The following is a 26,222-nucleotide window of genomic DNA, read 5'->3' on the forward strand; positions in this document are numbered from 1 at the left end:
CTGCAGATGTTAAAGCTTTAAAATTAATACACTGAATATACTACAGGTCTATTAATAAACATGGTATATGTTAAATAATTGATACTGGAAAAAAATGTTCAATGCAACCAGCACAAAGTGATAAAACTTTTGAAAGAATGTATTATCTCACAGGGTTTTATTTTGTGTATTTTTCAGAATAACTTTTATTCTTCTTATTTATCTAGATCAGGGGTAGTCAAAATATTTAATGAAGGAACATGGCATTTATAAGTTTTCACAATTCCTAATCTTCTAATCAAACTCTTCTTCCTGGTGGTAACTTAATTGTCTTGTTTTTTTTTCTCTTCCTGCCTGTAGTAAATCTGTTTTTTGTTAAATTTTTGACATATTTGTCTTCAATAATGCTTTTGGCATCTATCTAGCTAGCTCATTGACATGAAATTATTGTTATTGTTTTATTTTTTTGAAACAGCAGGAGTTTGCACCGAAGATACAAGGGTGAGGAAGAAATAGTAGTGCAGGGGTTAGAATGGCTGCCCCACTGATCCTGGGACTTCACTTTTATTTCCAATCTGCCCAAGGAAATTTGGGTGCTGCCTGCATTACATCTATTTCCACATCCTAAAAGGTTAATAACTGAATATAAAATGTAATAAAATAGGAATATGACTGGGCATTGTCATCGAGAAAAGTCTTATTCAGGTGTTGATCCCCTTGCTTCTAGCAATGTTTCCACAATCCTGTACTGGGTAAAGCAGGTTGAACTCAATGACAACAAATGAGCACTAATTCTGTGTTTTTATTTTATTTTATTTAAACCCTTGCCCTTCTACTGGAAGTTAACATAACTATTTAAATCTATTAAACAGCTACAGCTCTAGTTCCAACCTCGCTGTGCTTCTCAAAATAGACGCCACATAACATAACATAGAATTCTCAAAAACAACTAATCCAGTTCTGAATTGTGGGGTGTTAGAACCCCAGCAGCACTAAGTGCAAGGTGGAAAATCATCTCGGATGGCTCACCACACCACTGCAAACCTTACTCAGGCACATCATTTGGAGATGTGGAAGGAAAATGAGATTATTTGGAAGACATGCAGAACAGAGAGAACTTGGACAACAACCATGGAAGGGAATCAAATAAAGGATGGTGGAACCATGAGGCAACATCACTATTTACTGCACTTCTATGATTTAAGTTCTTTGGAATGATGTGAAGTTTGCTGTCTTTGGAAAAGAAAACACAAACTGATGGATCATTTGAGGTTGAAGAATGAGAAGTCCAGTTAAACCAAATTTTCAATACATTATGCAAATCACCATTTTATTGAGAAATTGGTTGCAATAAATAACTGCAGTCAACAGGGTGTTTCATAGAATAAGCTGTGTCACCTCATATTATCCATAAATACTAAAACAGGTAGTTTCCAATTAGTATAGTGTGCATGGAATAATCCAGTCACAGATGTAAATGGCTTAATGGAATTGAAAAATGAATGATGCTTTGTATTTGTTGTTACAGACATGTCAGGTTGACACATTTCACTTTTGTTCAACAGCGTTTTTTGCCTCTCATTTTAATTGCTAACCTTTTAAACCAGCTTAGAAATCATGGATGACCTATTTGAGGCTATTGAAATATACCAGTTAAAGTACAATATATATTAGGACTAGTGAGCTACCCAAATATTTAAAAATGAATAAACTGCCTTCCATAAGACAGTGCCCACACGTACTGCTTTCACTCATCCTTAAATTTATATATAGCTGAAACTGGTTCAATAAAGTACGTTTAAATCCATCGTGAATTTAAAACAATTTTAAACATTAATGTGGATATTATAAGTCATGTAACTGAGCAAGTAGCTTCTCATGTTAGTTGAAGTAAAAGAAAAACGAACTGATTGAGTAAAACTGAACTTGACACTTCTCAATCGACACACGACGTTATTGGCGGCGCAGACACCGTTATTAGGCCGTAACGAGGCCCAGCGGCCTGCAGGAGGCAGTACCCACGCATTGGCGCCTCCCCTGCTGTGGTTGCAGCGTTTCTGTCTGCAGTCCTTGCAGCTCCACCGTCTGTCACTCTTTGCAATCACGGACTTAATGGCGTCTTTCCAGTCTGTTCGTGCGACCGTGTTTTAACAGGGTGTTTATAATGTAGCAATCAGGTGCCCTGTGTTTGACAGAGACGTCGCTCGCTGTAGGCTACATTCAAGATCAAGAATGTAATGAGTAAGGTGCAAACGACATATGGACGTCACCCTGATGGTTGGCAGGAAATAGGAACAGTTCCCTTTTTCGCTTCTCTTGTGGGGTAAAACACGTAATAAGAAGCGACTCGAGAAAAAGGTGCCGTGACTTGATTTGTTTTCGTCTGATTTAAATGACTTCAGGATTTGGATGTGGATTCGAACGCTGCGAGCGTATCTTTTTTTCTCTTCAGCTTTCCTGGCTTTAAAGACCGCTGAGGACACGGGCGGGAGTGGTGCCCCATACCGTAACCGTATGTTACTTTTTGCATCCAGTTAGCGATACAATTGCAGGCACCATAATTTTCTCGTTTAATCTGATTGGAAGGATAATCTCTTCAAAGCTCTGAGAATCACAACCGCTACACGCAGGGATTGGAGAGTAGGACGTGTGTGCCTAAACGGAGAATAAGGAAGCGATCGAAGGACTGAAGAGAGGAGGTGAGCCACCCCTTTTAATTGTAGGCGAACAATTACTGTAATTTAATAAGGCAAGTAATTTAGCAGAGGCATTGCAAGGTGCTTTTTGCTGTAACGTCTGAAAAGGGAAGATAATCTGTATGTGATGTTAACATGATGTATGTGAGAGTGGCGATGGGATTGTGCCAGCTTTCAAGATCATTTTTATGTACAGTACGTGTGAAGAAGTGGGTAAGTGTGAAAGAAAGCTGTTCAGTTCGCAGTGCTCAGTTATAAGCGCAGTAGCTGGCCCTGATTAAGCACCGAGATCGTCACCTCAGGTGAAGGTGTACTGAATGTCACGTTGAATTTCTTCAAGTACGAGAATAAAGTATTATAAGCTCTACAGAAGCAGATTGAAGGCTAAAGAATACTGGCATCATGCTAGTCAAGGCCTATAGGGATTTCTGGAGAAAATGGAAAAGCGGAAATTTATAGAGTAAAGGGGATCTTACTTTTTGGACTGGACGGCAGTTTCATGCTGGATAGTTTTGGTGCATTCTATCATACTTTTTATGATATACTTTTTTTTAGGATTCATAATCCGTTCATTTAAACATCACCGAGAATTATTTGTTTTTTTTTTAAAAAAAACCTTGGCTGTTCTAATCATAAGTCGATCTGCAGTCTTTTTTATTTAAATGTAGGTAAGCATTCTAGATGTTGTTTTTTGGCGGATCCCTCAAGTTAATACATTTTCCATAAACTCACTGTTTTATTAATAGGCAGCTTTTGAGAGGGAAGCCCCATGATAGTGTTTTTAAGTGCATGATATGTCTGCTATTGCAGTTCCTCTTGTGTTTCAAATCCAAGCTGTCACCTCTCACGTTCTTCAGCGCCCATATGAGTGATGGATAGATTTTTGGTGGCTGGAATGAACAGAATGTATGCTAAATTTTAGTTTTTATGTCAGAGTCCAGAAGGCATTTTGTTTCTTCACATTATAGCAACTGTTCAGTTATTTCAAGGCTATGGAAATCACTGTACAGTGTCAATATTGGTCATAATCTCGCTCATTTGATTCTGTATAATTTAAACACAGGTTCATGGTATTCTGTGAAGGTTTGGCCCCTGCTTTGCAGTCAGTCTTGTTTCCTTGCTATATATTTCTTTGTAAAAATATTGAACTAAAGTGAAAAGTGAAAATTTTATGGTAACTTTATTTGTGACTTGGAAATCCATCTCACCTGTATCCCATCTTTATCACCTTATAGTGTTCAAGTATTTCAACGTGTCTTTGCACATCCTGTCCTTTTACTATTGAATGTCTTTTTCACTTCAGACTAATTTAGAATCAAAGGAAAAGTGTCCTGTTAATAATACATTTTAAAGTAGGAAACTGGTCAGAAGTCCTGTGATACTTTCTGGCACTTTTAGCTTTAAGGCTAAAAGACTTTAGGCACCTCCAAAAATGCTAAAGTAATACAAAATTATTTTCCCCCTGTAATGTAAACAAAAAGTGTATTTTTAACAAAACTGGTCACACTGAATATTTTTATATATCAGCTGTAAGCACAATCCCAAGCCACATTACTCATTATAAATCAAATTATAATGGAAGCAGAAGCAAATTTTATAATTTGTTAAATATATGCAATGAGTCTTTTGTAGAGTATGAATTGACAATATTTTGGTTTGCTTTCCATTTCATTAGTTAATGAAATGCAAGTATTTAGGTCATTTAGTAGTATTATTATTAGTAGAAGTATTGCTATGTGTACAGTAAAAGGTGGAATCAGCATGTAACACATCACTACACTCCAGCACCATGATAAGCAAGACTTTTTATTAAAATGGCTAATTGATGTAAATATGTTGACAATTTTATTGACAGGCAGAACTGTTATGGTGCTTTTTTTTTTTTTTAAATAAATTGTTCATTGTCTCAAATTTTTCTTTATCACTTAATCAGGTTTTGCAGTATGTACAGTTCAGTCTCACATTTTTTTGGAATCAAAATTAGAACACTGTCTTTATTACAGGTCATTGAGAGCATGTTGTAAAAGGCTGAATATTTACTTTTTTTAAAATTTCTGTTATTTCCTTGTGCATTTCAGTATTCTAAAGGCGTAAGACATTGAGAACCTGGTGCAACTTTGAATATTATTATATTTATGGTGGGCTGGATATTCCTGGATGGTTATTTCTGTTTCTTTTGCTTTTTCTGAGGAGAGTTGGGGAGTGGTGTAACAGCCCACAGATACCAAAATGTATGCATACCTCAATTTAGGCATTTGTATTGCAGCATATTTTTATTATGTCTTTTGTCAAATATTATTATAATTAACAAGTAAATCCCAGTGTTATCAAACTGTAGATTTGTATGTGTGTATAATTTTATCTAGGGTATTTTTTTTTTTTTTGGGCTTCAGCCTTTTCTAACTATTTTGATGATCCATGCAGCATGTGTTTTTGCTACAAGTATTTTTAGGCTACTTTTTAATGTGTGGCAGTTTCATTAGGTGCTATGTGCTGGTACTGAAGTGCTAAAAGTAGACAATCAAAAGAGATGGGACATTTAAAATAGAGGTGGCAGCAAATCACTCTGTACAGAAGATGTTTGTACAAAAGTAAAATGAAAGAAGAGCATTGGAAAGAGTTATCAACCACTTCTGAGTAAAAGTTTGCAACTGTAGTAGCGCACACAGACTAGAAATGTTAGATCTATTTTTATTTTAAATATGTAGACTCACATTTAATTCTTGTATACATGTTAAGTAAAAATACAGTGCTATAAATTATGGTATTTCAGTTACAAATACTCTAAATGCATCATGGGGCTTTTGGGAGAAATCACTTTATATTTTATTACAGGATGCAGTGATTTGGTTCAAGCACCACTGTTGTAGTTGTGGATAAAGAGAATGTAATGAAGTTCAGTTTCTTGCAAATTTTCTACATATATACCAAGGCATACTGTAGGTATCCATAGTCCTCAATCCATCCACTTTCCTTACCCGCCTATTCACCACAGGTTTACTGGGCAGCTGGAGCCAGTCCCAACAGTAATCTGGTGCAAAATAGGAACAAACCCTGTGCAGACATTTGCATTAAAACTATTCCAACCCCACCATCGAGAAATCAAGATAATTTGACATACTGTAAGATAGATGAATGTGTGCAGAAGTATATGCCCCTTTTCTGAAGATAATGGTCAAAATAAGGCAGAAAGCATCCCTGAATGAAATGTTGTCAAATGCACTTAACTATGTCCATGCACACTGGTCACTATTACTGCATGTTATGTATGGTGCTGTTTGTGTGTTTTGTTTTTTTTTTGTTTTTTTTTATGTAGCTGTAACCTTGGATAAAATTGCATGTCGCATTTGGCTGCAGCGTTTTCACATTTCCCATGTACACTTTGTTAGAAGCTAACCATGGTCTATTAGAATAGAGCTTGTGAGAAGAGCAATGAAGTTTTGCAAGCAAAAGAAAAAAAGTAATAGAATGCAGGGCATTAATGGAAAGGAAGAATTCAGAAGTTTCAAGGCAAGGTCCACATTTTACTACCAATAGATGGTAGGGATGACCCCTAATTTTTCATGTCTCCGAAACCAAAATAAACGAATAGTAAATTATGCTTTTATTTAGATTAAAAAAAAATCAGTGGCCGCGGGTTTTTGTTCCAACCCAGTTGCCTAATTAGAAAACAATAATTACATTTCATGGCTTGTTAGTGCTTAAACTCTGATATGTCAAGTCATTCTCATATCCTAGATTTTTTTTTCCATTCTAAGGATATCATCCAAATACTTTGAAGTGTAAAATGGATGGGTAATTCTCAATCCTTCACTTTTTTCTCTTCTCTTTCCTTCAAAGTATTTAATTAAACCAAATAGTGCACAATAAATACGCACAGGTGTAAAGGGTAACAAGCAAAATGGAGAACTGCTGGTTTCTTTTGTCATTTGCATCTTATTGCTAATAAGGAGCAATTAAAAACCAAGAATGGAGCCGTTTAAGACTTGAATAAGCAATAAGGGTTCAAAATCTTAATGAGGGAGACAACGAAAATGAAGCTGAAGTGTCACTTGAGCAATAAGAGCTTCTTATTAAGCAATTGGGTTGGAACAAAAACCTGCAGCCACTGCGGCCCTCCAGGAATGACTTTGCCCATCCCTGTTCTATGCAGTCTCAAAATTAGACCCTTTTAGTCAACTAGAGTTTGCATCAGATGGTTTGGCCCAGTAAAGGAAAAATGGGAGGACATTGAAGAGTTCTCTGTGGAACTTTTTCAGAGAGATGAGGAAAATGAGTATGACACACTTTTCTGTGTAAAGCTAGTATTTCCTAAGTCAACTACAACAATTGAAAACAAAGGACCTAGAAGAAGTTCCTTTCCCTTCCACAGATCAGGTATCAATGGCTAGCCTTGTCATCACACAATGACATTGTGATGAGAGATGAGCAGAGCAAACCACATTATATTAATGTTGGGAAAGGGTAGAAGTTTAAGTTTCTGCCTCTGATCCTGTTCACCCCATACATATTCTCAATGATGCCTTCAACATCCTTGCAAACAGAGAAGGTGTTTTTCATGCCAAGGGCTCATTCTAAACTGGATGTGATCATGTTGGATTGTATAGAAATGTGGATTAATAGGCAGGAGAAGTGGTTAATATGTTTTAAGAAGTGATCCATAATTTTTAATGTAGGTTAGTCTGCAAAGGGTTTTATACTATGCACATGAATTATTGTGGCTGTGTGCAGTAATGACAGTATAGACAACCAGGAAACTTTGTGAAACCAATCAGGTCGTTTTTTTTTTTTTTTTTATTCATTCCAGGACAAGGAAAAAATAATGAAAAAAGAGCATCAATAGTGCATGTCCCTTCAACAGGGATTCAGAAATAAATTCAAGTGGTCTGGCTTAGTGGATCTCGATCCTGTGGCTTGTTCTTGTTTATGTTGGCGGGGACTGGAATGGGCAGACCTAAATTGACTTTACTGGGCGGCTCTCAGTACTGCAGGGAAAGCAAGAGAAGACAGTGTTAGCGGCAGCACCCTTTCTCGCCCCGGCAGGTTATTATATACCCCAACAGAACCTGCAAGGGAGTCCTCTGACATGCGTGAAATAACAAAGACTTTTGTGACCAGTTACTACGGCTATAGCTGGTTATTCCGGCATGTTCAGTGAAACTGTTAAGTTGTAACTATACCACTTTTTGATTGATTTTTCAACACATCAAAAAGTACTTTACATAAAATGTGGTGTTGAAGAGAGGGTTTTTGAATATTTTTCAGGTAATGTATTGAAAATCTAAATAACGTGTTTTTTTCCTGATATGACCATACCTAATGCTTGTTGACATGGTGCCAAAGGGTGGCGAGATGTTGTACCTTAGCCATTCAAGTAAGAATTTCACTGTATTCTGTATTCATTAGAAGATTTTTTTTTTTTTTAACATGCAAGTATTATCAGTTTTTGACAACTCAGCAATACTGGGCAGCTTTGCTTTGCAGCTGCCTAAAAATATGATGGTACATCAAATTGTGCCTCAGTGTTACAAGCAAATTGAACTAGGTGATAACTAGTTTGGAACTTTTGGATCTTATAAAAATTGACTTGTAATATGCGGCATTTAAGTAGTTATGCAACTCCTCTGTATATATTCTGTTTTGTCAAGTTTTCTGTCCTGTAGTCTGATCTTTATTTTTTGGAAGCATGCATGCTCAAAATGGTTAATCTGCAATCTGTAAAAAAGGCAGTAAGCCACATGGGTTGATCAGACCTCTATGGATCAGCTAAATGCAGAATTTATTGTGACAGATCCTTAATGATCTCACTCATTCTCTACACTATTATTTCAGCTTTACCAGTTTAATAAGCAATTCCTTGCCAGTACTGTAGAATTAAAATTTAAAAAAACTTCCAGAAATCGATAAGGCAGAGTACCTGTACAACCTCAAACTGATTCAGCAAATATATATATGTATGTGTGTGTGTGTGTATGTATATATATATATATATATATATATATATATATATGTGTGTGTGTGTGTGTGTGTGTGTATATATGTGTGTATATATATATATATATGTATATATGTGTGTGTATGTATTAATATGGATATTTTCTATTTTCACTGTAGATTTTATCTTATTATATTTTGTTACATAACTGTAACTTTCTTAATCAACTGAATTTCCTTTTCCAGGATAAATTTTACCTTGAACACAGACATTTCAGAATGTGGAAAATTTTACTGTGTGGTTGAAAGTGAAAGTAACCCATTTATAACCAGGAAGTTTTCTTTTTTTTTTTAAAAAAAGAAAAAATCTGTCCATTTACACAAGAAAAAATCTGTCCATTTACACAACTATTAGTCATAAGAATCTGGTGTATATCCCATTAAATGCCAGGTATAAATCATTTCTATAGGTGATTCAGTGCATTTTTTCATTGCTTTGTAATTGTCTCAAAGTGTCTTCCAGTACTTTCTCCACAGCTTCTGTGTATCCCATGATAGCAACAGTTCTGATTAAATGACATTGCATGAGCAGAAAAAATTGTGATGAGGATATCCACAAGCTCTGCAGTATTCAGGATAATAATACAGGGTTAAATAAAGGCTGATTTTTGGCAGGTATGGGCTGAATGCTCCATTTTCTTGGATATGCCACAGGACACATTGGTTGAAGTATCAACATAAAGTGTGTTTTCAAATTTAAAATATAGTAATGTATTAGACATCTTGCAATACTGGGATACATTTTGGAGATGCTATCTCCATCCTGTGTTTCCATACTAGTCCCACCATGAATTCTTTCCTCAATTTTTGTGATCAAATTTTTATTTATTTATTTATTTTTTTTTACTAATACGTAGTAAAGGAACAACATTGCTCTGTGTTTCAAAATAGAGTAAAGGTGAAGGGGAATTACATTTTATAGGTATTTAAGCCTAGAGAACATTATGAAATGAGCACAAAATTACTACAGTTTTTAGGTTATTTTTGCCTATTTGTAGCTAGTTTTAGAGTCCATAAATTATTAAATTGCAAGTCTCTAAAAGAGTGGTAAAATGCCAAATGTAATAACAAATGTCATTTGTTTATTTCTCTTTATTTTCCAAGAATATTTATGGTAAAGCATTAACAGTTAGCAAAGTAGGGTAAAAATGGTGTGGGGGTGAAAGACATTAGATTTTCTTTTGCTGGTGGATGAACTTTCCGTGTAGTAACAAGGCCATGAGATTTAATAGCAGACCGTGTGGTGCAGTGTCTAAGGCACTGATCTTTAAATTACAAGGCTGCCAGTTTAATTCAACTCTATGACTCGCTGTGTGATTTATAAACAAGCCACTTTACAATTGGAGCAAAAGCAGATTAAGATTTGTACAGTATTCGGCTCTTGTATCGGCCAAATAGAATAATAAATATTGAATTTAACCCTGCATAGCCTTCCATTTCAGAAGTGGTACAGCAGTTTGTTTATTATAAAAAAAAAAAAAAATCGTGTCATGCTTGCTGCACAAAATTTTTTTCCCCATCTTTAACCACACTCCTTTCACCAAGAGGAAGACCCTGCTCTTCCACTTGCGGCTCTTTCAAAACCCCTTGGTTCTTCTATTGCTGTATGTAGGTCATCTGTGAGCTTAAGGTAAAAATGGGTCCCAAACCCCTAAAGATTGAGAAACACTGCTGTATTTCCATCCTGCATGCATTTAAAAAAAATGTAATACTTACAAAATTTTCATTTGATGGGAATCACCGGATATTACCAATCCTTATGAGCTGGAATTGCAGCACTGCATGACTAAGTATGCATACAAGTGTGCCCAGCTATGATCCCAAAGCAAGCCCTAAATGAGCCATCAACCTCAATCTCTCACAACCTCCTCAACCACTCATTGTCTCACATTTACACATGACCCTTGCTGAACTCGTCACCATTACATTGACTGTAATCTTCATGGAGACTTACTTAATTATTTACCTATTTATGCTTACATGTTTACCTTTTATTCTGTGTATATTTGGAACTGTTAATAGTACCTGTGCTTCTCATAGTTAATTGTTTACTTAGTTTTTTTTGTGTATTCTTTTCTCTAAGACATCTATACGCTTGCTCCAAATGATATTTCATTGTATACCAGACTGACAATAAAGGTATCATGCTCTTGGGTTCAGTTCCTAAATCTCCATTGACCTCAATGCATTTCACAAAGTTTGTAAACATTTTCATGATTTCACCGAATTTGGGGTAAAGCGAACTCCGTGGGGTTTGCTCATCACTAGTTGCAACACACAAGAATAATCATATTTCCCTTTTTTATTTACGTGGTGCTGTCTTGAAATTCATGTAACTTTAATCCTCATCCACATCATGAAAGTGACTCTATAAATATGGGTTGTGATTGCACTGTGCATTTTCCCTTTGTGAATAAAATAAATTCCCAAAAGCTCTTTCTCACGTAAGCTCTAGGGGGTAGGATTGTGTATATTGGTTTTGATTTCGCTTTGACTCTCAAGTAATGTCTTATACTGTAATTTTCCTGGTTTTGTTTGATCTCCATTTTCACCCTTTTTGACCCTTTTCTGTCCCACATCTCTGTTTTCATTTCTCTTCTCACTGTATTTTACTGCTCACAATAATCTTTTCTCACTCCATTGTGTCCTTAATAGTCCTATCCTGCAAAACATTCTAACATGTTTGTCAATTGAAATGCTTTCCTATCCATACTTTCCAAATACTGATCAATCATTAATATTCCATAGTATCTTAATATGCTTATTATTATGCTTATTCATATTTCCGGCGCTGCATCCGAGTGGCTCCGTATATGACTTTATCTTTTTACCTTTTTTCTCTATTTTTCTCTATTTCCCTGATCACTTCTACCACTTTCTTTTATGTGGAATTGCTCCCTGGACACTTTTTACTATTTTTTACTACTTATTATGAATTTCTTGGGATTAATAAACTATCTATCTATCTATTAAGCTGTAACTATAGGGTGTAAGCATATGTGTTGAGATTATTGTGTAACTGCATAAATGTTACTTGATAACAGTACAATAAAGTACAGTCCACAATAAAATGTAAGCATTTGACTCCCAAATCATTTTGTGTGTTTGTTCAAAGCTAAATAATGTTTCCGTATGCTATTTAATGTGTTTTCTGATTTGGAACATGTCATTAAACAGAGTATATTTTACCATATGCTAAAAAACCTTAGTAGAAGTACTGTACTGTTAAAGTAAAAAAAAAATGCAGTTTTAATAGATATTTCATTAATGTTAGGAAAATTGCATGATTTTTATTTGATCAAATAAATTAAGCAGTGATTAAGGTTTTTTTTTTTTTTCTCTCTGCCAAACAGACAATACTTGGTTAAGTTTTTACATATTTTAAAAATACTTCCAGTCTGACAGCCAGAAATACTTGAAATATTTTGGAGTATAAATAATCATTTCAGGACTGCAGAATGCAGTTAGAAAGAAATTGGATAAAATGCATGCACTAAAATGAGTTTAATAAATGGCTTTGTTACTATCCCGGTAAGACATATTCTTCAGAATGCTCAAACATGTTGGCAGTATTGGTGACTTTTTGATTCTTTAAGAACAGTGTATTTTTTTTTTTTTTAAAGCTTTGTCTAACAGGTGAATATTAGAGGGAACTGTAAAATGGGGTATACTAGAGATGTACTAGTTTACAAATTAATAGATGGAATTATAAAATGCAGGATAGAGGATCAGTTATTCAGAACAGGTGTGCACAACAGATTTGTTGGAGGAGCAAAGATGGTTCGGCAGGAAGAGTGTGACTGAAATTTTACGAGGAAGCAACAAAATATTTTGCTTTACTGAAACGTATGTCATTATTTACCTTGAAAACGTATAAGACAGGAATTCATTCATTGAACTTACAAGTGGCAGAGATTTAAGCAGTGTGTACTAGGGCAGTCCGTTCAAATGTTACTCGAATATAATCTAATTTATTTAATAAAAAAAAAAAAAAGTCCTATTTGAAGACAAAAGCTGACATTCAATTGTAAAAGAAACAGATTTTGTTTTACCCATATTTTAAATATGGTATAGCGTTATTCAAGACAGGTTATGCAAAAAAATATTTTTTTTTGTCTGTTTTTTGTACTTTTACGATCAGCCTTTATGTAATAATGAATAGTTAGCTTGATGTCTTCATTAACAAAGCTTGCAGCCAGACCCTTTCATAATGTAGGGTGTTTCGCCCATCCCCATGTTCCACTACTCTGTACTTTGTTCTACAATTGTGCTTAGAGCAGTTGTTCTAACCACCTTTCTGGTGCTCTAAAAATTTAATTTGCATCTAATTCAGGCCCATTCAATCTTAAGCCTAAAATCCCTGACTGTTTTAAAGCTAAGACCTTTACATTAAAGGAAACGGGGAAATAACTGTCCTAATTCAGATTTTCCTTTTATTATAAATCATTTAAAAAAAAAAATCGCCACCATGAAAGCCTTGTCAAAATGGCTGGGTATTGGTACTGATGATCCGATTAACAATGCCCTGATTCAATATTGGTTTTATATTAACTGAATAACGTATATGAAGCAGTGGCTTTTTTAGAAATTTTAATGTAACAAATTTCAGTAGCACTTTATTTGAAGGGTGTTTACAGAGTGACTTCCTAACATATACATAAGCATGGAATGACATTTAAGAAGAAATAATTGATTAGTAATGAATAGTTAACATCAGTATATGATGTGTGTGTGTGTGTGTGTATATGTGTATGTGTGTGTGTGTGTGTATATATATATATATATATATATATATATATATATATATATATATATATATATATATATATATATATATATATATATATATATATATATATATATATATTTTTAATTGCAACACTGCACTTATTTAAAATTCACCTAATTTAACTAACATATGGATTACCACATCACAGTCCAAAAATTATGGGGGAGCTCCATGTTTTAATACAATGAAGTGGAATCTACTTTATAAAACATCTATATCATCTTTCAAATAATATATAATAATAATAATAATGCTTCTTTAATAATGTTATTTGAATAACCTAATTGGATATTTCATTTTTCCATCCATCATCTCAAGATTATTTTAAAGATACAGGGGAAGACTTGGGTCTTTCTATCATTCTTCAAGTTACACATCTTCAGTTGCTCACTTGTAGCAGTCACATTAATCAGTCTGAAATGTGTCCTGACAGACCTCATACAAAAAGGAAGCATTTTAAAATGAGGATCTAAAGCTGATACTTGTTGACAGCAGCATTGAATGAATGGGACAATAAAGAAAAAGAACCAACCATCATGACTGATAACGCAGCTATTCTGGAGAAATTTTAAGTCGGCTGATTTGTGTATACGCTCACTTTTGTATCTCAGTCCTGGTTGCTTTGCTGGGTGATGTGCGTTGCAAACAATTTCCTGTCGTAGAATCTGTCATTTTTTTTGGGCATGAGGCGAACTAAATGGATGCTTGTAGTTACCCGCCATCTCCAGTGTAGATTGCTTAGTCTCTACTAGTTTGGATGTCAACTGAGATTATGTAAATGGAAGACATCGGGGTAAATGATTTCTCAAATTTGTTGTTACAACAATAATTAACATCTGAGTTGCACAGCTTACATTTGCATTTCTTTTATCCAGTTGTTTACCAGTACATCGTTTGAATCTGTAGTAAGTCCACACATCTGATTTAAGTGTCTAAGATGCTGATTTCATTTAAAGAGGACACACCATTTTATGTGAGATAAAGTGCTTTATACATAGAAAACCTTAACAGGTGCATTAGTGCCATCTACTAAACCGGATGCCAAAAAAAAGATAAGCAAAAAATCTACATATAGTAATTGAGAAGGATAGAGATTCAAGAGATCCATCTTGAGACTTTAAGAATCAATACTGAATCATTTAAACGAAAAATAATAATCAGAAAATCGATATTTTTTTATCCAGGCCTACTTGTCAATTTGTCAGCCAACACATCGTGTCCCACAATTAGTCTCCATCTTGCATGGGTGCTGGTTTAACACATTGTCTAAAGCAATAAGGTTTAATTAAAAATGTCCATTTATTAAAATATAGCTACATCTATGGAGCAGAAAAAATTAGGCAGATTGTGTGGACACTGACTTGGTAATGTAACAATCCTGCTTTTCTGGGAGAGACCATAGGTGCCGAATGGCTTTTTATTCTGAATGCTGAGATATAAGCGGTATCTTCTGCTACCGATTGGACACTTCCAAAATAATAAAACATGTCAACTTTTGATCTGCTCACCTCTTGCATTCTTTCTTTTGCTTTGCTTGCTATTCTCACCCTGTTGCTCTCTTACTAACTAATCTGTATTCCTTCTGAGCCTTGTCAGGATGGCAAACCATAAAAGCAGCCACAAAAAAGGAGCTTCAATCCTTGCAAGTCACATAGGCTAACAGTGCACTTTATCATGGAAATACATATGAGCATTGTCTTGCAATTAACTTTTTTCAGGCTAAACATGTGTATTCAGTGACTGGGAGGTGCAGTAGTCTGTAGTCCCTCTAACCCAAAAGACAACCTCAGTGCTTTTTGTAAATATTTTTATCTCAAGGCAGGGACCAGTCCTGGATGGGCTGGGATATACTTTTTCCTCATACCAGGCTTATATAGAATCCTGCTTTCAGACGAACCTGTAAGATTTTGTTTCCGATACTGTGTTTTTCTACAACATCCCAAATAATGGTAGAACATGTTAACTCCACAGAGACCATTAGTGGACTGGAATTTGAACCCAGCACTCTTGAGTCAGGAGGCAGAGGTATTATTCGCTACACAACAATGTTGGCCTGTTATTTTTCTCCGTTCACTTTTCCAGGGCTTTCCACACAGTGCTATAGTGAGGAATGTGTGGAAAGCATGTGAAAATGTTTGTTTGGTGTATCATGTCTGCATGAGCAGCATTAGAGTTTCTAGGCTTTGATTTCATATTGCTCTTCTGCTACAGACCCACTGAGGTATGAAACCACATATTTAAATTAATTACCTAGGTAATAATCTGTTTGAATGGTAGTATATTATTTTTCTTGTAGTTGGTGTATAAATATGCTACGTGCTGCAATTCATGCTGAACTCTTTAATAATAGGTAGGGTGATCTACAGTAAGTGGAGAAAACGGACATGTTCACATTTATGACTGCTTGCATACCCTACCTACCTATTAAGAGTAATGTTGCAACAAACAGGACTGACCTGGCCAGACATGTCACAGAAGAATATTCTTTATTGATTAGTTTAGTGAGTCTAACAAAGCTACAGATACAGCCTTTTGTGATTTTTTTTTGCTTGCTTACACGTTTGAGGGTGCGGGTTAAACATGTTAACAGTTACTGTACCCTGTGTATTTTAACTAGGACTCCATAGTGCAGCTGTGCTTAAGCAATCTCAAGTGTTTCTTCTTTAAAGGGTTTGATTTTATTATTATTATTTTTTATATAAACACAATAATGTGCTATAGAAAGTTTCTTTTCATCACTGGAAGCCAAAAATGTAATTGGGATTCTTTTTACTTAACATCTGTATATTATCAAATGGATCTTGCAGAGAGGCAGAATGGCATACCAATAACTGCATCTAACTGGGTAGTGAAGATTTCTAGTACAAACTTGAGTAAAGGTGTAAGTCACAGAAAAGCATATAAAGATTAATTTTGGCATTTATATTTTTGCCTTTTGTGGTGCACAATTAAAGAAATACCACAGGTTTTTGAATCCTTTTATAGCTTTTTTTTAAAATGTCGGAGGCATAATTCCTTACAAGATTTTAAAGTGGACACAATGAGAACTATCAAGTAAATATCACAATTTGTACTGCACCAGATTGGCTCATCGTATAATTAGAGCCATACTTAATGAATATGTTTTCAATATAAATGCCCAAAAGTGTTTTTGCAGGAGATTCAGTGCCAGTTTTTAGGTATTTTCGTGCTTTCGTGGTGCTTAATAGTTAAAAATACATACTTTTTTTTTTGCTGCTGTATATTTTAAATTGTTTACCTGAAAATTTTCCAAATGTTCCTTGTACCATAACATTGTATGTATGTACATGAATTCTCATCTATATTTTTATTGTATATATTAATATGCCTACATAAATCTTTACTGTTACAGGAGGACAGGGTGCCAAAGTCTGTTTTTGTAGCATCGGACACCAGGCACAAAACCAATTTGCAGTCTCAACGCTTGCCGTGAATCCTAAAAATATTTGGTTATCCTAGCATGTACGTGGTTGGGGCATATTGGGAAATTAAACTATTCCTAGAAAACAGTAAGTGGGCTGGGGAATGAACACAGTACATTTGAGCTGTGAACCAAAACAGAGCTAACTGCAGTACCATTCCATCTATAAAGTATAACTTGGAGTCATTTTTGAATTTTTATTTTCTTGACTGTGACTCTTTAGATACATACAGGCAGACTAATAACACTTCATTGTACGTAGCTATACAGTTCTTTTCTTGCCAGACTTTGAGCACTTTTCCTGTTTTAGCTAGAGTGAACAAAGTTGGAAGGCTTAGCAAAATGATGAAAGCTGCTACAAGACAAGCCGTTGCAAAGAATTAAAAAAAAGTGTGCTGGCCTTTGCTGCCAAGTATGATTGCTGCTAAGTAAAGTTCTTATTGACTGAACCTAGGCACCGAGCCATTTGGCGGATGCTTGTTCCCACATTCAGTGTTCAGTTGGTCATTTCCTGATCAGTAACTTGATTATTTGAATTTGAAAGAGTGCCAGAGAATTCTGCTTAGCCAAATTAATAACATTTCCTTGTTTTGATCAGTTTAGTAGGACATTTTAATGTTTATTCACTATGAAATTTTTTTTTTAAAAGGTCTACATCCCATCATGTTCATGTAATTCAGTTTAACGTCATATCGATATTCTGATTAATAATACTGCTCAATGTAATGACGATCACTTTGTGTTTTGAGTTCGATGAAGCCGCATTTTATACTGTTAGAATAAAATTTGTATTGCATTGTTCACCTTCACAGAAAATGACAACAGATACTTCATGTTACATGTATAATGAATAAGAATTCTTATCTTACAAAGTAATTTTTTTAAGTGAAGGTCAAAATTCAGACTGTCTTCTGCATATGTGTATATTTTTTGAAGGTTATAACGTAAATTATTTATGGCATATTGAGTTATTTAATTCACCTACAATATACATATAAAATACACTTATGCAGTTTTTATGACATCTACTGTAGTAAAAATCATTTTTCATTCCACATTTTTGGGAACGGTAACATTACCAATATGTTGAGCACTGTTTTACTAGGCTTCCCTATCCCCAACAGTTTTCTCAAGCCCTTCCCATGGAATACCTTGACACTTAAGTACAACTGAGAGGCATAATCTCTTTATTGTGTTCTGTCTGTGCCCTGGGTCTCCTTTCAGTGGTCAGTGCCTGCTGCACCTACTTGGGCTAGTGCAAGTGTCACTTTCACAACAGTATTTAGTGCTTTATCATTTCTGGTCAGAACTCATCAACACTTGTTGTTTTGCTGCTAAAGAGCTTCTCGGTCACTGCAACGACCCCTTCCTCTCCCAACCCCAACCAATGTTTCTGACACTTGACCAAAAGGCACTTGCCAGTGAGCACCAATTCCAGGAGGGGATCCTAAAATATATCTTGTTGCAGGCAAAGTTCCCTTTGATTTGATTAGAGCATTCAATTGTGGATCAATTATGAATTGAGCTGTAGTCTGCTCTTTTTCGTAGTCAGGTTTGATGGGGATTACCATATCTTATGGATTCCAGTCTTTAGGTTGAAGCTAGCAAATGCAAAAGTTTAAAAGGTGATTCATTTATATAAACTACAAATACAACCTTACAGATACAGAAAGAGGTAGATGTAATTAAAGTTTTATAACAAATCATATGAAGTTTTTATGTAATTTTGTGATTTATGAGGCATAGTGATAACCAGAACTGAGTATTCAGCTACATCATGTGGTCTACACTATTTTAGTGAAGCCACTGCTATTCTGTATGGCACGGCGAAACGGCCACCCTCCTTGCACTGAAGAAAGTACAGGCCATACACCAAGAATTGCATACATCACATTTTCATTCTCTTTTTGTTGGTACTAGTGATAACATTTAAATATAGAGACGGCAGCCACTAGTTGTAGAGTAAGATTACATATTGTCTCCAAACACATTATCAACAGAAGATTAAAATGTAAACAATTGCAAATACAGACCCCAGTATAATGAAAATATTTATTTTTCTGCGTAAAATTTAAGACTTTATTGTACTTTTATTGTGACAGAGTTGTATTTTAATAGTGGCAAAAGAATAATAAAGAACTGACAACACCGTACAGATGACAAAATATATTTGCACATTGTTGGAAAAAAAGAATGAAATTGAATTGAAGCTGTTGTATAGTTAAACCTGCACTTTTATACTTTAATAATGTTACACAGAAATTAGTGGTTCAAGGAAAGCTATATTCAGTTTCTTAATTTCCAGGATAAATTGCAAATCTCATGTTGCAAGTCAAATGTGAAAAACAAATGTAGACAAGCAGAGCATATAATATAAAAGCAGAATGGTGTATATGCACGGGTCTTTGCCTAGATTAACACTGTATGGTTGTAATGGCCGACCCCCTTACCCAGCCGGCAGCTACACCTCCAAGACCTGTGGCCTGGATAATTTACTAAGAAGAATCTAACTATCAAGCCGTACCTCTAACCAAGTACACTTTTCCCCACAATCGACAGTGTAAATATAAAACTCACAAAAGCAGATATGAAAAATGTATACTGTTTAAATGTATTAAATGGAACAACAAGACAAATGCAAAAAATAGAAAGAAACTTAAATCTAAATATCCCTCCACCACATCAACAACGAGACGCCACCATATATAAATACAACAAAACCCTCTCTTGCCCCTGTAACATATAACAAACAACACAAATAACAAAAATGAATGAAATGCGGAAATGATTATGAACTTGAGTCTGGTTAAAAAAACTGTCCTGAATACGGTTGACTGAACTAATGGTAAATGAGACGTTTGATTTTCCCGGAACAAAATAGAACAGCCTCACCGTGGATCCTCGGAGCGTGGTGGATGATAAAGTCCGACCCCGGGGTCTCTCGTGATGAGGATATTGAAGTCAGTCCGGCGAATTGAAAAACAAACTGGATGAAATGCGCGTGGTGGAATACGGCAGGTATGGCTGGCTCGTGGTCGTGAAATGAAAGTCTCCTTCTCTTCCTCCTCTCTCTTACCTTCTCTCTTTTCTCACTCTCTCTCTCTCCCTTTCTGATGGCTTAAATAGTCCAGTGACGGCTGTAATTGGTTAATAGCGAACAGGTGTTTTCCAGGTTTGAAGCTGTGGTCTTCTTCCATTATCCGTCCCCCTTTATGGGACGACATTTACTGATACACACACACACACAAACACAAACAGCAAATGGGACAATGAAACGAGATGCACTCAGTACTGACAGTTGACAACACAACCTATGTAATCCCGCTACATTCTCCTAACCCCCCCACCCCCCAAACTTCAGTGCCGATACCCCTTTGAATCTGGAAATTGACTGGATACGTTTGAGAAATGACTTTGGCTGGACCTAACCATTTAGGTGCCAGCTTGGCGGAGAACCTTTTGCTGGCATCCGAGAGATGGTGAGCTCAAATCCAGACCAAATCACCCAGCTGAAAGTGCGCTTCCTTATGCCGGGCATTATATAACTTGGCATGTCTGGATGTCGAACTCACCAACCTCTGTTCGATTCTCCGCCATAATTCCTCAATTTTAAATAAATTACTGTAACTGGTGGTTTCTGGATTAGGGGCTCTGGAAAGGAGTCGGTCAAGCGGGCCCTTCAGCTGTCTGCCCAGCGCAACCAAAGCAGGCGTCTCACCTGTGGCTTCATGCAAAGCTGTGTTCAGGGCAAACCGGAGCTCGGGGAGCCATTTATCCCAATCTTGGTGGCATTCACCCACATAGGAGGCGATCATGTTCTTCAGGGTCCAGTTCACTCGCTCTGTCATGTTGGCCTGGGGATGGTAAGCTGTTGTCAGGTTTTTCTTCACTCCCCAGACTTTATAAAGTTCATCTAATACAGAGCTCGTAAACTGTGGACCCGATCTGAGATGATGTTCTTTGGCACCCCCCAGCGGGTGAAGATTTTGTTCTTCAGAGTTGAGCATATTTTGTTGGATTTAGCATCCGTTAATGCAAACAGCTCCACCCACTTTGAAAAATAATCAATCACCACCATCAGGACGGTTTTCCTCGAGCTGGTCACAAGAAATGGCCCCATCAGATCGACTCCCAAAATCTCCCCCGGTCCATCAGCGATGGTCGATTGCAAATATCCTGCCAGTTTACCAGGTGGGTTTTTGAGCTGCTGGCAGGTCAGGCACTTCTTCACGTGGTGGCAAACGTCTTTACGGACAGACGGCCACCATGCAACCCCCAGGATCTTCAGTAAAGTTTTTGTTCTTCCAAGGTGACCACCTAAAGGACTGTCATGATAGTAACTCAGTCGGGGATGAGCTCTTCCGAGACCACTAGTTGTTGCAGTAGACCCCCAAGGGAGGATGGAGTGGTCTTGTACAGAACCCCCTGGAGTTCCGCGAAGTGCACTGTTGCTCTAGCCCCTTCCTGATGTTCTGGCAGAATGGACTGGTGGCTTGTGTTTGAGCCAGGTCTTCAAGGCTTCTTGGCAGAGGGAGGACCATCTTCTTTGCCTCTGCCAAACACATCATCCCCGGTGGCTTCGACGCCCTGGACAGAGCATCAGGCATGATATTTCCACAGCCCTTCCGATAGGTCACCTTGAAAGAAAAGTTCTGGAGGAGGAGTACCCACCTGGTTAGACGAGAGGAGGTCTTCGGGTGATTAGATACCCAGGTCAGAGCATGGTGGTCTTTGTACACTTCAAACTCAACCCCCTCCAGATAATGTCTCCATTTCTCCACAGCCCACACGACAGCCAAACACTCTTTTTCAGCTGTCGAAATATTAAGCTCAGCGGCGTGCAATGCTCGAGAGGCGTAAGCGATGACATATTCGGCCTGGTGGTTATATTGCGTGAGCACGGCGCCAAGCCCCTGGTTGCTGGCATCCGTTTGTACCTGGAAAGTGAGCTGAGGATCTGGCTGGGCCAGAACGGGCGGCTTTTGAAGATGGCTCTTTAGTTGCTCAACCGCGTCCTGGCACTCTGCTGTCCGCTCCCACGGGACATCTTTTTTTCGTAAGTGGCTTAAGGGAGCCGCTATATCAGCCATCCTGGGGATGAACTTGTGATACCACCCCACTAACCCAAGGAAACGTAAAGATTTCAAATCCGTGGGCGTGGGGTAGTCTCGGATGGCTAAGGTCTTCTCGGGATCTACATCGACCCCTTCCATTGAAAGAATGTGTCTGAGAAAGCGGATGTGGGGTTGAATGAAGGTACATTTCTTCGTGTTCAGCGTAAGGTGCGCTTGATGAAATCGATGGAAGATGGTGTCCAAGTTCTGGAGATGTTGTTGAATAGAAGGGGAGTAAAAAATGACGTTGTCAATGTAAACAAACAACAACAACAACATAATTTATTTATATAGCACATTTTCATACAAACAGTAGCTCAAAGTGCTTTACATATTAAAGAATAGAAAAATGAAAGACACAATTATAAAACAAAATAAATCAACATTAATTAACATCAAATAAGAGTAAGGTTCAATGGCCAGGGGGGACAGAAAAAACAAAAAAACTTCAGACGGCTGGAGAAAAATAAAATCTGTAGGGATTCCAGACCATGAGACCACCCAGTCCCCTCTGGGCATTCTACCTAACATAAATGAAACAGTCCTCTTTGGATTTAGGATTCTCACGGAAGGGCTTGATGATGATGATGGTCACGTAGACTTCTGCCTTTTAATCCGTCCATCATTGTTGGAGCATCATGAAGCTTTGAGTAGGTGGTGGTGGCACAGGCCACCACCACAAAGAAACCGGAAAAAGAAACAGAAAAGAGAGTAGGGGTCAGTACGGATTTTAGAGCCACCATGAATAGTTATTATGAGGAAATTGAACATCTAGAGTAAGTTAAATTAAGATTAAAATTAAGTTATAAAAAGGCCATGTTAAAGTAATATGTTTTCAGCAGTGTTTTAAAGTGCTCTACTGTATCAGCCTGGCGAATTCCTATTGGCAGGCTATTCCAGATTTTAGGTGCATAGCAGCAGAAGGCCGCCTCACCACTTCTTTTAAGTTTTGTTCTTGGAATTCTAAGGAGACACTCATTTGAGGATCTGAGGTTACGATTTGGAATATAAGGTGTCAGACATTCCGATATATAAGATGGGGCGAGATTATTTAAGGCTTTATAAACCATAAGCAGAATTTTAAAGTCAATTCTGAATGATACAGGTAACCAGTGTAGTGACATTAAAACTGGAGAAATGTGTTCGGATTTTCTTTTCCTAGTTAGGATTCTAGCAGCTGCATTCTGCACTAGTTGCAAACGATTTATATCTTTTTTGGGTAGTCCTGAGAGGAGTGCGTTACAGTAATCTAGTCAACTGAAAACAAACGCGTGAACTAATTTCTCAGCATCTTTCAGTGATATAAGCGGTCTAACTGTACTTATGTTTCTTAAGTGAAAAAATGCTGTCCTAATGATCTGATTAATATGTGATTTAAAATTCAGATTACAGTCAACAATCACCCCTAAGCTTTTTACCTCCGTCTTGACTTTTAATCCTAATGTATCCAGTTTATTTCTAATAGCCTCGTTGTATCCATTATTGCTGAACCCTAAAATTTCAGTTTTCTCTTTATTTAACTTGAGAAAGTTACTATTCATCCATTCTGAGATACTAGTCAGACATTCTGTTAATGAATCAATAGAATCCGGGTCATCAGGTGCTATTGATAAGTACAGCTGTGTGTCATCAGCATAGCTGTGGTAGCTCACATTGTGCTCTGAGATAATCTGACCTAACGGAAGCATGTAGATTGAGAATAACAGCAGACCCAGGATAGAGCCTTGTGGAACACCATATCGGATATCATGTGTCTTCGAGTTATAATTCCCACAACTAACAAAAAATTTTCTCCCTGTCAGGTAGGATTCAAACCAATTTAAGACCGTGCCAGAGAGGCCCACCCATTGACTAAGGCGATTTCTAAGAATGTTGTGATCAATGGTGTCAAATGCAGCACTCAGATCAAAGAAAGCAAATCTTACCTATTAACCCCCTCAGTACTTGTTCCATGAGCCGCTGGAAGGTGGCCCCAGCATTTTTAAGCCCAAAAGGCATGACTTTGAACTGGAACAAGCCTTCAGGGGTGATGACTGCTGTCTTCCTCTTACTCTCCTCGTCCATCGGCACCTGCCAATAGCCACTGCGGAGGTCCAGTGTGATGAAAACCGCAGCTCCATGCAGTGACTCCAGAATTTCATGAACCAGGGGCATGGGATATGCGTCCAGGCTCATCTTTTCGTTAACCCCCCTGTAATCCACGCAGAAACGATAGGTGTCATCTGTCATGAGGACCACAGGGGACGCCCAGGAGGAGGAAGATGGTTCGATTATTCCCTCAGCGAGCATTTGATCTAGGTGTTCTTTAATTATTCCCTTTTTTAGTGGAGAAACACGGTAGGCGCAGTGCCTTACTGGAATTTCGTCCGAGGTGTGGATCACATGGGTAACCCCACGGGCAACTCCTAATCTTTCAGTCCACACCTCGGGCCACTTCTTCAGCACCGGCCTAACCTCTTCGGGCTGTTCCTCCACAGGGGCTGCCGCCGAGGTGCTTGCGTCACTCCTCACTGCCTCATAGAAACCAATGAATTCTGAGCCCAGATCTTCTTTTGATTTATGTATGAATTCGCATACCCCTTCCCCCGGCACCGTATACCCCCCTGGGACTGGGATGGATGGTCATCTTCATGGTGGTCAAGGATTCCAGCCCAAGGAGTAACGGGACGGACAGGTGCCAGTCATCCAGGACATATGTATCCATTTCCCAGGTGGTGGAGAGTACACTGTACCTGAAGGGGAGATTGGCTTTTGACCGGCATGGTTTGGCTCACTGGGATTTTAGGGGCTCGGTTTCTCTTGTACTGGCTTGTACTTTGTTCCAGTACGTTTTTGAGTTTCCCCAGTCTCGTTCCACTTGCGAACCCACCTTTACCAGGTCTTCCGCCGACCCCACCACCCCCATGAGACCCCCAACTAACCGTGGGTTACAGGCATTAAGGGGACATAGCCGGCCGCCACTTCAAACACAAAGTCCGATATTCATAGGCGAAGTACCGGATGGATTGCGAAGGCAGTTGCACCATGGATTGCACTTTGCAGCTTGTCCTACAGTTCGGATTCGTAGTCTTCCGGAAGAAAAGCCGCGAGGAAAGACAGACGAAAGGATCCCCAGTCTTGAATGCTCTTCTTGGCCGTCAGCCACCAGCTCCGCACTGGCCCCAAGAGGGAGGTCCCTATCACTACCATAAGTTCTTCTGGGGTTAAAGGGTTAACAGCTAGATATGCCTTCCCTTCTTCCACAAAGTTGAGGACATCATCAATGTTATATTGAGCCCTCAACCTGGGAAAGGAGAGGCGCACCCCAGGGACGGAGGGCCGATTGATGTATTCACCCCCCCCACAAGACCCGTGCGGCGTAGAATGACAGGGTGACTGACGCAAATTCTGGAGACTACTTCGGACCTCCCCCTGAAGAGATTCTTGCCAGCGCTGATCTTGCCTCTGGAGGCACAACACAAGTTCCCACCCCAGGAGTTTAATTTGACCATTTATATATTTTTTCATTTCCTCCTGGGAGGTGCTGATCCGAGCCTGCAAGGCATCTTCGCACCCGAGCGCACTTTCAGCAACCTCGCGGACTTTCTCATCCAGCTGGGTGAGTTGTTGTGCCAGATCTTCCCACGGAGGCGAGACATCCTCTAGACAGTCCTACTCAGGTCCATGGTGATCTTCAAGGTACAGCCACTGCAATGAATCCACCACTTCCTGCACCGCTGAACACGCTCTGACCGTGACGTGCTGTGCCCCGGCTACTCCTTCCTCACACCGCGGCGAAGCAATGGTGTCGTCCTGCTCGGCACACACTACCGACATGTTGTTAATTGTAAAAATGTTTAAAGGCAGACCACGATAGTATCTATTAAGATTCCTCAGAGAGGGGACCACTTATGTAACAGACGACCCCTTACCCAGCCGAAAACCTTGCAGGATTTCCGGGGAAAAGTCTGTAGGGAACTGAGAAAAACAGTCCGCATTTGCCGTCCCCTGGTCGTATGTTTTTATTACAATTATTCAGACCATTTAGCTGCCTTCTACTCGCACGTGTGTGACACTGGATTAAGTACCTTTTAAATGTTGCATGATAGTAGTGCCACATGGTTTGTCTTGTGTGCATTGGGTACTGCAACATTGCAAGGATTTTTAAGTACACTATTGTCTGTAATGCCTTGACTGATCATTTAACAGTCTTTCCCATATTTAAGAAA

General features: G+C 37.9%; 1 protein-coding gene across 1 annotated transcript in view; it reads left to right on the forward strand.

The window, feature by feature from the left end:
• Window positions 1–1,986: 1,986 nt before the first annotated feature.
• The window catches only part of LOC120526026 (probable E3 ubiquitin-protein ligase RNF144A-A), an 83,300-nt gene continuing 59,064 nt past the window's right edge, over window positions 1,987–26,222 (forward strand). Inside the window, exon 1 of the mRNA XM_039748857.1 lies at window positions 1,987–2,678. The gene's annotated coding sequence lies outside the window, so the exon portion shown is untranslated. The remainder of the gene's footprint in view (window positions 2,679–26,222) is intronic.

Source organism: Polypterus senegalus, chromosome 3, assembly GCF_016835505.1.
Source record: "Polypterus senegalus isolate Bchr_013 chromosome 3, ASM1683550v1, whole genome shotgun sequence".
Taxonomy (NCBI): domain Eukaryota; kingdom Metazoa; phylum Chordata; class Cladistia; order Polypteriformes; family Polypteridae; genus Polypterus; species Polypterus senegalus.